Source organism: Adiantum capillus-veneris, chromosome 8 (genome assembly GCF_014529385.1).
Source record: "Adiantum capillus-veneris isolate H3 chromosome 8, ASM1452938v2, whole genome shotgun sequence".
Classification (NCBI taxonomy): domain Eukaryota; kingdom Viridiplantae; phylum Streptophyta; class Polypodiopsida; order Polypodiales; family Pteridaceae; genus Adiantum; species Adiantum capillus-veneris.
Genome location: NC_140938.1, coordinates 114,432,799 through 114,448,766, shown reverse-complemented (window position 1 = coordinate 114,448,766; position 15,968 = coordinate 114,432,799).

Here is a 15,968-nt window from a genome sequence, read left to right as displayed (position 1 = left end):
CTCTCCTCACTCAGACCCTTTCTCCCTCGTTCTCTGTAATCGACCAAAGCCAACACGTAAAATTAAAAAAAAAAAAAAAAAAAATATCTCTCTCTTTCTCTTACTCCCACACACCCGCTTGCCGTCACACACACACACACACACACACACACACACACACACACACACACACACACACACACTTACACACCCACAGACAACCCCATATACATACGCACACACACTCACAAGCACCTAGACCCTCACAAAGTTACATACACCCACAAATGCCCAGACGCACTTATGAGCACATGCACATACATACATGAGTACATTACACTTGCACGCACACAATCAAACCAACACAACATGCCATACACACAGACAAGAAGGAAAAAGTAACAGATTTCAACATTGACCAAGAAGACAACCAAAATCACGCAAAGGCGACCCCGGTTCAAGGAATGACGTTGAAGGCATGCCCCAGCTGACCCCGAAAGTGGCGAACGCGCTACACGGATGCACCAACAAAGCCCACCATTCACCGACATCTCGCCACAACATTTCTTCATAGTAAATATCCATAGAATAATCTGTTTTCCTGTTTTCAAGCCAAAAATCTTGTATAGAAACCAATTGTATATTGCCACCTGTCTCTAGGCGATGGTCGCAAAGGCCCACCTAGGAGATATCATTTTAAAATTCTCCTAAGACAAAGCAAGTGTCAACCATCTGGGACCCAACTCCTTTCTTTGTCTCTCCTCATTAGGACCCTAACGTAATCAAATTATCCTAAACTAAAGCATCCTGTACCTATAAAAGGGCACTAAGAGGTGTCATAATAATCAATATCTAATTCTCCTAAATGATTTTCTTATGTTAAACTAATCATTTAATATGGGGAAGTGCCAGGGGGGAAAAAGATAGAATATTGGTTAAGCTAGTAGACCGGCCATAGTAGGGATCCAAAGGAGGGAAAATAGGGATCCAAAGAGGGGGCTATCTGCAAAAGAGCCATGTGCAACAATGGGCTAAAAAGACCCTAAGGTTCAACCCATTAAGACTTCCAAAATGCTAAGGTTCCAAAATTCAAAGGTTGTCTCCAAAGGTCAACCATAGGGGGACTGGATGCTTTGTGTGTGTCCAACAAATTCTTTACACATCCCTACTTAGGAGAGGGTGAGCCTTCCTTGTAGGGTATGAGAGAGAAAGCCACACACACACACACACAACCTCCCTTTACACAAAGGGAATGAGGGACACATGTCAGCTCCCTAGCCCAGATGCCCGCAAGGTGTAGCCAATTTCTATTGGATGGCCTTGGAGGTGGACCAATGAGAATTAGTCTAGAGTAAATCTAGTTTAATCAATTTAAAAACACTTAATAAAAGAACCATTGAGAATTAAGTCCTCTAGAAGACTATTGGCCAGTTTCCCAAGGGGTCCAATAAGCATTCAGCAACCCAATGGCTTGCGTGATTCCTATTGGCCAGGAGGCAAAGGGGTCAAATGAGAGTTTAGTTGAATTATTAAATTACCTAAAGCTCTCACAAAAGGGGAAAGGGGGACACATGTTAGAAGACTATCACTTATGCTGCTTAATTGTCATTGGCTAGCCCTGGGAGGTCCAATGAGAGGATAGCAAGAGAAAATAGCGAGAGGGGTCGCCCAAAAGAGAGAGGGGGCTGATTTTTGCAAGGCATTATCATACACACACTCACACAATCTCATGTGTGAAGTAAAGAAGACTCTCTCTCCTTATCAAGATTTAATGGAAAGCTTACCACCTACTCCAAGCTTGTGAGAAGGGAGGCCTACACCAACAACTCTTGGCTTTGTGATGCAAATCCAACCAAGAGCCAAGATTCAATGCATGCTCATCTCCTCTACCATGCTAATTACTAAGCTAAGCTATGCTAATATGAGTGATTATGTGAGGAGATGTACATCTTTCTCATAAGAATACTCCTTATTCCTCTCAATCTACTCTCATACCCTGCTAGCTCTCACCATCTTTGAAGGTGTGTGAGGTTTTGGGTCTGAGACCGGGGATAATTGATGTTGTGTTTTCTAAGTGTTTTTCTTAGTGCATGAAGCTTTCATCTTCGTTGCACTAGCTAGTCTTGAGGGAACACAAAGAAGTTTATTGTACAATGTCTCTCTTGATGGGAGAAACCATAATACAAAGCCTTTTGGAGGGGGGGACCGGCTCCATGCAAATCCGGTCCTCAATTGTTGTCAATAGCTTAATTTCTCTCTCTTTTGAAAGTATTGTTCATGCTATCTAACTAGGTGTTGTGCTTTTTGTTGCTCTCTCCACCCAAGCACTCTTGTAATTCTGATTAGGAATCTATTCTAATGAAATGCCCAGTATGTTCATGCTAATTTCCGCTACACACAAGTTTTTAGGCCATTAAATGTTACATTGGTATCAGAGCACAAGGTTTCTCTTTTCTTGCTCAAGAAGGCAGGTCCTCAAGCTAGCTATAAATGGTTGGTATTATTAATTGCCTGTGAGTAAGTATAATAGGGAATTTTCAGCCCTGCAGTGCACCTGCCTTCGTGCAGTTAACGCGGCATCACCGCCGAGAGCTATGGTCTTAATAGTGGAGTCCTACGGGGCTTGCCTACGGCTTATTAACCACTATTGAGCTAAATTTAGAAGATTGATAGGAGCCGGTGTTGTTTTGGTGTTGAAAGACCCTCTCTTCTATACCTTTCAATTAATGGTATTCGAGCCATGGTACAGTAGCTTGAGTGCTTTTTCTAAAGGGGTAAACAGGAGTAGCAACTAAGGCTTGAAGTGCGAAAGTACACCTAAAAGTTGTTAGAATGGCTGACAATAGTAAAGAGAGTGAAATTTGTGATAAAATTTAATATCTAATATCTAACCAACCCAAATGATTTTCTCATATTAAATTGATCACTTAATGTGGGAGAATAAATGGGAACAAGTGTTAAGCTATAGACATGTGCTAATAGATCTATCTCAACACGGGGCCAATGGTAAAGGGGCCCAAATGAGAGATGGTCTATCAAAGAGCAAGGCTAACAAATGGAGCATAAGACCTTAGGGTTAGCTTCATTCAAGACCTCCAATAATGTGTGTAAAAGGCCTTTGACCTTAGGTAAGCTAGGGCTGACCTTGAGGCGCGGGAACCTGACCCTGCTCGAGATGCTTGTCCTGCTTGATGACTAAGGTGCTTGAGGTGCTTGATGACTAAGGTGCTTGATGATTGAGGTGCTTGAGATGCTTGAGGTGCTTAATTATTGAGATGCTTGAGGTGCTTGACATGCTTGAGATGCTAGGGTTGCACTTGAGGTGAGAACCCATCCCAAGCTTAAAGTGCTTATGATCCAAGCTTGTGGTGGGAATTGGGCCTATACATGAGGGGCTTCAAGTGTAAAAAAGTAAAAGATTCAATACCTACAAGGAGGGGGCGAGCCCTACATGAGGGGGGATGAGAGAGAACACCCACACACTCACACAAGACATGCATGGTACAAAGAAAGCAAAAGGGACACTTGTCAAGCTCCTCCTCATGTTGCCCTCATGGTGTGCCTGAAGCCTATTGGTTGGCCACCCAAGGGCTCCAATAATAATTTAAGAGATTTAATTAAATGATGTAGCATTTATCTAGCCCTGTCTCTCAAAGGGGAAAGGGGGACACTTGTCTCAAGGCTACCCTTGCTGCTTGTAATGCCTCCTGCTTGTGACTGGCTAGGCCTGGAGGGGTCCAATGAGCTTCAAGCATGAGCTAAAAGGGGGGGTAGACCCAAGCAAGCCAAAGGGGTTGCTTAGGGGGTATACTCACCCACACACACTCACAAACACTCTCATTGTGTGCTATGCAAAGTGCAAGATCTCCCTCTCCTTCTCCGTGCAAGTAGAGGTTGAGAGCCTACACCAACACTCTTGGATATGGAGTGCAAATCCAACCAAGAGCCATGCTTCAATGCTTAATCTTGCCATCTCCTTCTTCTTCCTTACTATACTATTATCTATGCTAGCAACAAGAGTTATGATAAGTGAGGAACTAATTCTTTCTCCTACAAAATGTTTCTTCTTTCTCTTCCCTACCCTCATTCCCTGCTAGCTCTCTCCACCTTCGAAGGTGTTTGAGGTCTTGGGACTGAGGCTTGGGATAGTTAAAGCTTTTCTTCAAGTTTATGTTATGTTTGTGATGCATGAAGCTTTCCATCTTCATTGAATCACCTAGGTCACAAGGAACTCAAACATTGTATTGTAACAAGTCTCTCTTAATGGGAGAAATCATAATACAAATGCCTATTGGAGGGGGGACCGGCTCCACATAAATCCGGTCCTCAACTGTTGTCATGTTCTCTAGATTCTCTCTCTTGCAAAAGTAATGTTCATGCCAAGTTAGCTAATTGTTATGATTATGTTGCTATCTTCAATTATGTTCACCCGCTATGCTCACAAAGTGATTTCTTAAAAGTACTCTCATTAATTTCCGCTACTCTCAAATTAAATAGGCCAATTCCATTAAATTGGTATCAGAGCATTGGTTTATCTTTTCTTGCTTAAGAAGAGAGGTCCTTAAGTATCCTATACATGGTTTATGTTGTTAATTATATTAGGGTAAGTGGAACTGGGATCTATTATCGGTTTTGTTGAGCCCACTATGTGGGGGATGGTGCACACCTCGAGAGATTTGGACTTAATAATGGAATCCTTTTAGACTTGCCTACGGCTTTACCATTATTGAGCCCTAAGAAGTCCAAAAGCAGCTAGCCCTCGGCAACTCTGCTATGCTAGACCTACTCCTCTACTCTCTATAATTAACCACTTTGAGCCGTGGGAGTAGATACTTAAGAGCCAATTTTCAAAGGCTAAGAGGAGTGGCAACTAAGGTTTTGAATTGCCAAAGCATACACTAAGTACATACATAAATTTTGTTAACATGGCTGACAATAACCAAGAGAGTAGAATGAACATTGATAGCTTTGATTTTTCACATGAAGGTGCTAATGATGATGCTCCCATGTTTGTGAATTATCTCGTCACTAGGTCGCAACAAGCTATGGGAAACCGTGCTTTGCAAGCCGAAGTTACTCAACAACTTCGTGCTTATGGAATTTCCCTTCCTCTCCAAGAGGAGAGAGAGCTTAGGAGGCCTCTTGAAGAGACCACCAAAAGAAGACTCTCTCCCATTCGAGAGGAGGAATCCAAAGATCAAGAAAGCAATGAAAGTTTAAGTTCCTCTGAAGATGTGGCTCCATGAAGACGGCGGTCTAGACGATCGCCCACTCCTCCCAAGAGGAAAAGAGCAACCTATAGTCCTTCTCCTCATCACTTTGAAAGGCAAGAGAGGAAACAAAGGAAGAAAAGGGCTAGGAAGAGGTCGCCCTCTTCTCCTTCTTCTTCACCTTCCTCCTCTTCCGACGAAAGTTATGGCTATTCGCCTAGAGAATACAAGAGGGGAGGACATCGCAAATCATTTCCTGCATGGCGAAGGTCACAAAAGCTAAATAAGTTCAAGGAGGGAAGAAAGAGTATCTCTTTTCTCACCTATGATGGCACCTTTGGTGCTACCAACAAAGTGTTGGCCTTCATATATCCAACAATTTGATGCGGCCTTTGGAGACGAGGGCTTCACAAAGTCCTCCAAGCTACGCCATGTAGCTATGCACTTCCAAAAATCAGCTCGCCAATGGTGGGATAGACTTCGTGGCAATGGTGAAGCCCCAAAGACATGGAAAAATCTACGAGTTTCCATGATGAAGCAATTCCTTGCAAGCGATGCAAAAGACAAAGTGCTTATTGAATGGCGTAGCTTGAAGCTTCTCTCTCATGAGTCTATCCACAAGTACGTAGACAAGTTTTGGGATTTACATCTCAAGGCTACTGTCTTTCAAAAGATAGACTTTGCCGAGCAAAGGCAACAATTATGTGCGGGATTACCTGAAGAGATGGCCGAATATATCAACTCTCAACGGCCTGGTACTATTAGGGAAGTAATCCATCACACCATGGTTGCTTCACGCATCAATTTCCATCAAGGGGCTAGACGTAATGTCAAGCCCATGGAAAACAAAGACAAAAATGATGCAAAGGGGAAAACCAATGTTCAACATACTTCCCAAGTCACTTCCAGCAACAACAAAAATCGGTCCAAGGAGAAGGGAGTTTACAAAGGTAAAAACAAACTCTCTCCTGAAGAGCTTGAAGCTTTTCGCAAGGACCATAAGTGTTTCAAGTGTGGGGAGCAAGGACATGGCTATCGTTCTTGCCCCATGAAGAATACTCGCAATGAGACTCCTAGGGCTTCAACCATCAAAGCTCCAAAAGAGGATGCTCATTGCAAAGGATCATCACTTTACTATGCTTGGGGAAAGGTAAGAGAGCATGATTCCTTCATCTTGTTTGACCCTGGCTCTACTCTCAACTTCATATCAACGGAGTTGGCCACCAAGTTGGGCATTCAAGCTTTTGAGATGGGAGATATAGTAGTGGCTGATGCAACTTTTAAGGGACAACAAGCCTCCGTTACTCCCTTGATTGGGAAATTGAGGCTTCATGTCCAAAGCTATGTCGACAAAGAAGACTTCTTCATCTCTCCTCTCCAACATGAGGATGTTATCCTAGGGGCACCATGGTTTGATCGCATGGCTTCCAACATGAAGTTCCCTGAAAGGAGAATCTGCTTCACCTATAGGGGAAAGAACATGTATATAGATGCTAGTGAGCGTGGTCGCACTATTCCACTTGTAAATCCTCTTGCTTTTGATAAGTCAATGAAGAGCTCAGTTTCTGCGTACATGATTTTTGTCAAAGAGTCTCTAAAAGCTAATAATGTTTCATCAAATGAAAATGATAGGAATCAAGAAGAGTTAGACTTGTCTACTTTTCTAAAAGGATTCCAAGATGTGTTCATCGATGATATCCCTATGGACTTAACTCCAAAACGAGGGGATGATGACCATCGTATTGAGCTCCTTCTAGGAAGCTCACCGCCTAACAAACCTCCTTATCGAGTCTCACAAGCTCAACAATAGGAGATCATGAGGCAAGTACAAGAGCTGGTAGACAAAGGGATGGTGAGGCCTAGTTCCTCTCCCTTTTGTTCTCCAGTCCTTTTAGTGCAAAAGAAAGATCGTACATACCGTATGTGTGTAGACTAGCGAGCACTAAACCATATCACTATCAAAAACAGATGGAGGAACATAAGCAACATCTCCAAGTGATTTTTCAAGCATTGAGGGAGAGCAAGCTTTTTCTCAACCAAAAGAAAAGCGAATTCTTCCTTCAAGAGATTCAATACCTAGGTCATATTATCTCTAAAGATGGTATCCAAATGGATCCATCAAAGTTAGAGGTAATAAAAGCATGGCCTAACCCAAGAAATCTACATGAGCTAAGAATCTTTGTTGGTATGTGCGCATACTATAGACGCTTCATAGAAAAATTCTCTCAAGTAGCAAGACCACTACGTACACGACTTAACTAAGAAGAACATTAAGTTTGTATGGACTACTAAGGAGAAAAATTCTTTTGAAAAGCTCAAAGAGAAGCTTACTTCCCAACCAATCCTCGTGCTTCTGGATCTCTCAAAACCATTTGAGGTCCAATGTGATGCTTGTGGTGATTGCCTTAGAGAAGTTTTGCTTCAAGAAGGGCATGCCATAGCGTATGAGAGCCGAAGGCTCAATATTGATGAACGAGTCTTGGGCATTTATGAGAAAGAGCTTTTTGATGTTCTACATGCCCTAATCACATGGAAGCACTACCTATTGGGGACTCCATTTATCCTACAAACCGACCACCAAAGTCTCAAGTATTTCATGACGCAAACCAAGATTTCCAACAAACAAATGAGGTGGGAAAATTTTCTTTCGCAATTTAATTTCCATATTGCTCACATAGCTGGTAAGCACAATCAAGTGGTCGATGCACTTTCACGACGGTCTCTATAGCTACTCACAATGATCTATCCTCTATGATAGATGAGTATGCTACTGACCCTGACTTTAGAGACATAATGTCAGCCCTTGCTTTGGGGAAGAAAGAGGAGCCATTCACCTTGCAAGATGGTTATCTTCTCCACGGCAATAGGCTATGTGTTACCCATTTCCTTCGTGAGAAAGTTATGTATGAATCCCATGCTCCTCCATATGTGGGGCATAGAGGTATTCAACCTACTCTCCGAGGAGTAGAGATGTACTTCTATTGGCCTACCATGAAAGTGGACATACAAGAGTATGTTTCAAAATGTGTAGTATCCCAAAAGACTAGGTATGATAGAGGGAAGCAACCTGGATTACTCCAGCCATTTCCTATTCCAAATTCACCATGGGAGAGTATATCCATGGATTTCATCTTTGGATTACCCAAGTCTATCCATGGGAATACATGAATATGGACAATAGTTGACAGGTTTAGCAAGCAAGCACATTTTATTCCTGTCAAAAAGACTATTAAGGCACACCAAATGGAAACTCTCTTCATATCTCAGATTTTCAAGCACCATGGATTACCCACATCCATCATGTCAGATAAAGATCCTAGAATGACTAGTAATTTCTGGAAAGGTCTCTTTGAAAATCTAGGAACAAGATTGAATTTCTCTTCGGCCTATCACCCACAAATGGATGGCCAAAGTGAGATAGCCAATCTTACGATACTTGGTCTAATCAAGACTTATGTTACCGAAGTAGATCAACACTCACAATGGAAAAAGTACTTACCTCTTGTAGAGTATGCCTACAATAATACTCTACATACTTCTACGGGAAAAGCACCTTTTGAGATCATTGAGGGAAGACCTAAAAGTCCCTTGCTACTCAAAGTACATGGGAAGATCTTCACCGCCGACGATGAGTATAGATGTGACCTACAAGAAGCTTTTCAAAAGATTAAGGAGGCTATATCCATCTCTCAAAAAAGGCAAAAATCTGTTGTTGATAAGCACAGAAGAGCCTTAATGCTCAAAGAAACTGATTGGGTCTTACTCAAGTTTCCTAAGGCTCGATTAAGGAAAACGTCGGGCAAAAATCCTATGGGCCATCAAAAGTATTATGCTAAACTAGAAAAAAGATACTATGGTCCTTTCCAAATCTTGAAGCCCATCAATGAGACGGTTTATCAACTCAAGTTGCCCAACCATTGGCTCATACACAATGCCTTTCATGTAAGCCTACTTTAGCCCTACAAAGGAGAGCCACCAACTGAACCAATTATTGAAGACCCTCCCGAAGTTGAAGACCAAGAAGAGGTGCTACAACCCGAAGCTGTCCTTCGGCATGAAGACAAGGTACTACGACATGGTAAGATTATCCGTCGATGGTATCTTATTAATTTCAAAAATTATCCTTTTGAAGACGCTAGATGGATGCAAGGAATACAGCTTAAGGATAGTATGAACCTTGTCAATGCTTACAATGCTACATTAGAGTAAGCAAATGTACAAATTTCTTTCTAATGACTCATGTTTTTGTCTTATAAGACTAGTCCTCTTTTTAATTGTGCACAAATTTAACTAGTATGCATGCTTAGAATCATGTTTGTGATGACGATGTCTCTCAAACACCAAGTAGAATTTGTCACTCTACTTTGGGAGAATGAAATGGACTAAAGAGCAGACATGCTTGCGGCAGCTATGTCTCCCAAGCACCAAATGGATTAGTCATCCATCTTGGAAAGATATTGTAGGGTAAAAAGGGATCCTCTACCCGCTAAGTAAAATTGACTAATGACTAAGGCTTTATCTCTTCTACCTCATAGCCGAGGACGACTAAGATTTCAAGAGAGAGGCAATGTCATAAAATCTATTATCTAATATCTAACCAACCCAAATGATTTTCTCATATTAAATTGATCACTTAATGTGGGAGAATAAACGGAACAAGTGTTAAGATATAGACATGTGCTTATAGATCTATCTCAACACGGGGCCAATGGTAAAGGGGCCAAATGAGAGATGGTCTATCAAAGAGCAAGGATAACAAATGGAGCATAACAACTTAGGGTTAGCTTCATTGAAGACCTCCAATAATGTGTATAAAATGCCTTTGACCTTAGGTAAGCTAGGGCTGAGCATGAGGCACGGGAACCCGACCCAGCTTGAGGTGCTTGTCTTGCTTGTCATGCTTGATGACTAAGGTGCTTGAGGTGCTTGATATGATTGAGGTTCTTTACATGCTTGAGATGCTAGGGTTGCACTTGAGGTGAGAACCCAGCCCAAGCTTAAAAAGCTTATGAGCCAAGATTGTGGTGGAAATTGGGCCTATACATGAGAGGCTTAAGGTGTCAAAAAGTCAAAGATTAAATCCCTACAAGGAGGGGGCGAGCACTACATGAGGGGGGATAAGAGAGAACACCCACACACTCACACAAGGCATGCATGGTACAAAGAAAGCAAAAGGGACACTTGTCAAGTTCCTCCTCATGTTGCCCTCATGGTGTGCCTGAAGCCTATTGGTTGGCCACCCAAGGGGTCCAATAATAATTTAGGAGATTTAATTAAATGATTTAGAATTTATCTAGCCCTCTCTCTCAAATGGGAAAGGGGGACACTTGTCTCAAGGCTACCCTTGCTGCTTGTAATGCCTCGTGCTTGTGATTGGCTAGACCTGGAGGGGTCCAATGAGCTTCAAGCATGAGCTACAAGGGGGGGTCGACCCAATCAAGCCTGGGGGTTTCTTAGGGGGTATACTCACCCACACACACTCACAAACACTCTCATTGTGTGCTATGCAAAGTGCAAGATCTCCCTCTCCTTCTCCAAGCAAGTAGCGGTTGAGAGCCTACATCAACACTCTTGGATATGTAGTGCAAATCCAACCAAGATCCATGCTTCAATGCTTTATCTTGCCATCTCCTTCTTCTTCATTACTATGCTATTATGTATGCTAGCAACAAGAGTTATGATAAGTGAGGAACTAATTCTTTCTCCTACGAAATGTTTCTTCTTCCTCTTCCCTACCCTCATTCCCTGCTAGCTCTTTCCACCTTCGAAGGTGTTTGAGGTCTTGGGATAGTTAAAGCTTTTCTTCAAGTTTATGTTATGTTTGTGATGCATGAAGCTTTCCATCTTTATTGTGTCACCCAGGTCACAAGGAACACAAAGATTGTATTGTAACCAGTCTCTCTTAATGGGAGAAATCATAATACAAATGCCTATTGGAGGGGGGACCAGCTCCACATAAATCCGGTCCTCAACTGTTGTCATGTTCCTTAAATTCTCTCTCTTGCAAAAGTACTTTTCATGCCAAGTTAGCTAATTGCTATGATTATGTTGCTATCTTCAATTATGTTCACCCGCTATGCTCACAAAGTCATTTCTTAAAAGTACTCTCTCAAATTAAATAGGCCAATTCCATTACACAAATTAATGTTGATAACTTTGATTTTGCTAATGAGCAAGCTACTAATGATGCTCCGATGCTTGTTAACTATCTTGTTTCTAGGCTTCAACAAGCCATCTCTCCAAAGTGAAGTGCAACGGCAGCTCCGTGCTCATGGGATTCTCCAAGCTCACCACCATGACGAGAGAACACCTAGGAAGCCTCCTTGTGAGACTTCCAAAAGAGGTCTCTCTCCGATTCGATAAGAAGAAGAGAATCCATACGAAGGGCTCAAGAATTTACTTCTTGATGATGCATATCCTTCCCAAAGGAGAACTCAAGAGCCTCCACCGAAGGGAGGAGAAAGAAGTGAGTCTCCCGCCACATCAACAGAGATGGCTCCATGAAGACGGCGGCGGGCTAAACGCTCTCCATCACCACCAAAGCGGAGAAGACCATCGCACCCTTCTCCACACCATAATTCAAAGAGGGATGATTAAAAGCAAGAGAAGAAAAAGGAGAGAAAGAGGAAACCCTCTTCTCCATCTTCTTCATCCCCTTCCTCTTATGAAAGTGATGGTGAAGACGACGAAGATCAAGACAAGAAAAAGGAGAGATAGAGGTCACCCTCTTCTCCACCTTCTTCAAATTCTTCACCTTCTGAAGAAAGTGATGGTGCAACCTTTGAACCATCAAAAAGAAGAGTCCATAGGAAATCCTATGCCACATGGAAGAGCTCGTCCAAGCTGAAGAAGTTCAAAGAGGGAGGGAAGAGTATCTTTTTCCTTACCTATGATGGTACCTTTGGTGCTACGGACAAAGTCTTGGCCTTTATCCAGAAATTTGATGCGGCGTTTGGAGATGAGGTCTTTACGGAGTCCTCTAAGCTACACCATGTAGCTATGCACTTTCAAAGTCTGCCAGACAATGGTGGTCTAGCCTACGAGCCAACGGTGAAGCTCCGCGAAGATGGAAAGCTTTAAGATCTTCCATTATGAAGCAGTTTTTGGCCACTGATGCCAAAGACAAATTACTCACCGGATGGCGAAGCTTAAAGGTCTGTCCCTATGAATCTATCCACAAATATGTAGACAAGTTTTGGGACCTACAACTCAAAGCCACTGTCTTCAAAAAGTTGGATTTTGGAGAGCAAAAGCAACAATTTTGTGCGGGCTTAACCGAAGAAATGGCGGAGTATGTCAACTCCCAAAGGCCACGTACCATATCGGCGGTAATACACCATACTATGGTGGCCTCTCGAATCAATTTCCAAACGGGGGCTAAAAGAAATAATAAGCCCATGGAAAACAAGGGTTCCAACGAGCCTAAGGGGAAGGACAATGTCCAAAAGTCTCCTAAGGGCAACTCCAACAAAGCTAAAGAGAAGGGAGTTTATAAAGGTAAAAATAAACTCTCTCCTGAAGAGCTTGAGCATTATCGCAAGGATAACCAGTGTTTCAAGTGCGGTGAACAAGGGCATGCGTACCGTGCTTGTCCCCGAAAGAACAACCGCCAAGATCCTCCTAGAGCTACCTTGATTGAAATCCAAGAGGAGGAGACTCACCAAACTCATCACAAAGGATCTCCTCTATGCCATGCTTGGGGAAAGGTAAGAGAACATGATGCTTTTATTCTCTTTGACCCTGGTTCTACTCACAATTTTATATCTATATAGTTGGCCACCAAGCCAGGCATACAAGCCTATGAGATGGGAGATTTCCTACCCACGGACAGTGCTTTCAAGGGGCAAGAAGCTTTAGTCACTCCCTTAATCGAGAATTTGAGGCTTCAAGTCCAAAGCTATGTGGACAAAGAGGACTTCTTTATCTCTCCTCTCCAGCATGAGGATGTAATCCTAGGGGCACCATGGTTTGATCGCCTGGCTGTTCAGGGAAAAAGATATGTATATAGATGCTAAGGAAATGGGTAACACTATCCCCATTGTACATACACCAGCTTTCAACAAGTCAATAAAGAGCTCTATTTCCATGTACATGATTTTTGTTAAAGATTCTCAAAATGAACCTAATGCTTTAGCAAAAGAAAATAAAAGCAACCAAAAGGAATAAGAGTTATCCAATTTTCTCGAGGGGTTTCAAGATGTTTTTATTGACGACATCCCTGTGAGCTACCTCCTAAACGAGGTAATGATGACCATGCAATTGAACTTATTCCAGGAAGTTCACCGCCTAACAAACCTCCTTATAGAGTTTATCAAGCTCAACAAGAGGAGATTATGCGGCAAGTGCATGAGTTAGTTGAGAAGGGCATGGTTAGGCCTAGCTCATCTCCATTTTGTTCACATGTGCTATTAGTGCAAAAGAAAGACGGCACATATCGTATGTGTGTCGACTATAGAGCACTAAATAGGATCACTATCAAGAATAGGTTTCCCGTTCCACGGGTAGAAGACCTATTTGATAAGCTACAAGGATCAACCTACTTCAGTAGGATTGACCTAAAAAGTGGCTATCATCAAATAAGGATAGGTGATCAAGACATTGTAAAGACCGCATTTCGCACTACATTTGGTCTTTACAAATACATTGTCATGCCTTTTGGCTTGACCAATGCACCAGCCACATTCAACCGCTTGATGAAGAAGCTGTCCAGGTCTCATCGAACCTTCACTGGAGTGTTCTTTGATGATATTATCATCTACTCTAATTCATTAGACAAACACAAGCAACACCTCCAGGTAATATTTCAAGTTTTAAGAGAGAATAAACTATATGTTAATCGAAAGAAAAGTGAATTTTTCTTGCAAGAGATTCAGTATTTAGGTCACATTATCTCTCAAGATGGCATCCAAATGGATCCATCAAAGTTAGAGGTAATAAAAGAATGTCCTAAACCAAAGAATCTTCATGAACTAAGAAGCTTTATAGGTATGTGTGCATACTGTAGACGCTTCATAGAAAAGTTCTCCCCAATTGAGGGACCATTACATGACCTAACAGAGAAAAGCGTTAGGTATGCATGGTCTGCTAAGGAGAACAATGCTTTCGAAAAGCTTATCTCTCAACCTGTGCTTACACTACCGGATCTCTCAAAACCATTTTAGGTCCAATGTGATGCTTGTTGTGATTGCCTTGGAGCTGTTTTGCTCCAAGAAGGGCACACCATAGGCTATGAAAGTCGAAGGCTCGACCTTGTTGAGCAAGCTCTAGGCACATATGAAAAGGAACTCCTTACAGTTCTACATGCCTTAGACTCATGGAAGCACTATTTATTGGGGACTCCTTTCATTCTGCGAGCAGATCACCAAAGTCTTAAGTACTTCATGACGCAAACTAAGCTCTCCGACAAACAAATGAGGTGGGCAAGAATCCTACGGGACACCAAAAGTACTATGCTAAACTAGCAAAAAGGTACTATGGTCCCTTCCAGATTCTTAGGCCAATCAATGAGATGGCCTATCAACTCAAGTTGCCCAATCATTGGCTCATACACAATGCTTTCCATGTGAGCCTATTAAAGCCTTTCAAAGGAGAGCCACCTCAAGAACCAACTACTGAAGACCCTCTGGAGATCGAGGACCAAGAGGAGGTGCTGCAGCCCTAGTCCATTCTCCGACATGAAGACAAGGTACTAAGAGGCGGTAAGACTATCCGACAATATCTTATTAAGTTTAAGAATTATCCTTTTGAATATGCTAGATGGATGCAAGGCATACAATCAAAGGATAACCTAAACCTTGTCAATTCTTACAATGCTTCCCAAGAGTAAGCAAATGTACAAAATGTTAAAAATGAGCAAAGTTTTTGTCTTATAAGACTCTCTTTTTCTTTATTGTGCACAAAAATGTAGTATGCATGCTTAGATCAACTTTGCGGAGACGACGTCTCCCAAACACCAAGTAGATCTTGTCACTCTACTATGGAAGATTGATAGGACTAATGTATAGACATGCTTGCGGCATCCTCAAGCTCTCAAGAACCAAATGGACTAGTCATCCATTGTGGAATGATGTCGTAGGGTAACATAGGGATCCTATACCCGGACTCATGAATATGCTTTATCTTCTCTACACCATAGTCGAGGACGACTATGATTTCAAGAGAGAGGTAATGTCATAATAATCAATATCTAATTCTCCTAAATGATTTTCTCATGTTAAACTGATCATTTCATATGGGGAAGTGCCAGGGGAGAAAAAGCTAGAATATTGGTTAAGCTAGCAGACCGGCCACAGTAGGGATCCAAAGGAGCGAAAATTGGGATCCAAAGGGGGGGCCATTTGCAAAAGAGCCATGTGCAAAAATGGGCTAAAAATACCCTAAGGTTCGATGCATTAAGACTTCCAAAATGCTAAGGTTCCAAAATTCAAAGGTTGTGTCCAAAGGTCAACCATAGGGGAATTGGATGCTTTGTGTGTGTCCAAAAAAGTCTTTACACATCCCTACTTAGGAGGGGACGAGCCTTGCTTGTAGGGGATGAGAGAGAAATCCACACACACACACAAGCTCCATTTACACAAAGGGAATGAGGGACACATGTCAGCTCCCTAGCCTAGATGCCCACAAGGTGTACCCAATTTCTATTGGATGTCCTTGGAGGTGGACCAATGAGCATTAGGCTAGAGTAAATCTAGTTTAATCAATTTGAAAACACTTAATAAAAGAACCAATGAGAATTAAGTCCTCTAGAAGACTATTGGCCAGTCTCCCAAGGGGTCCAGT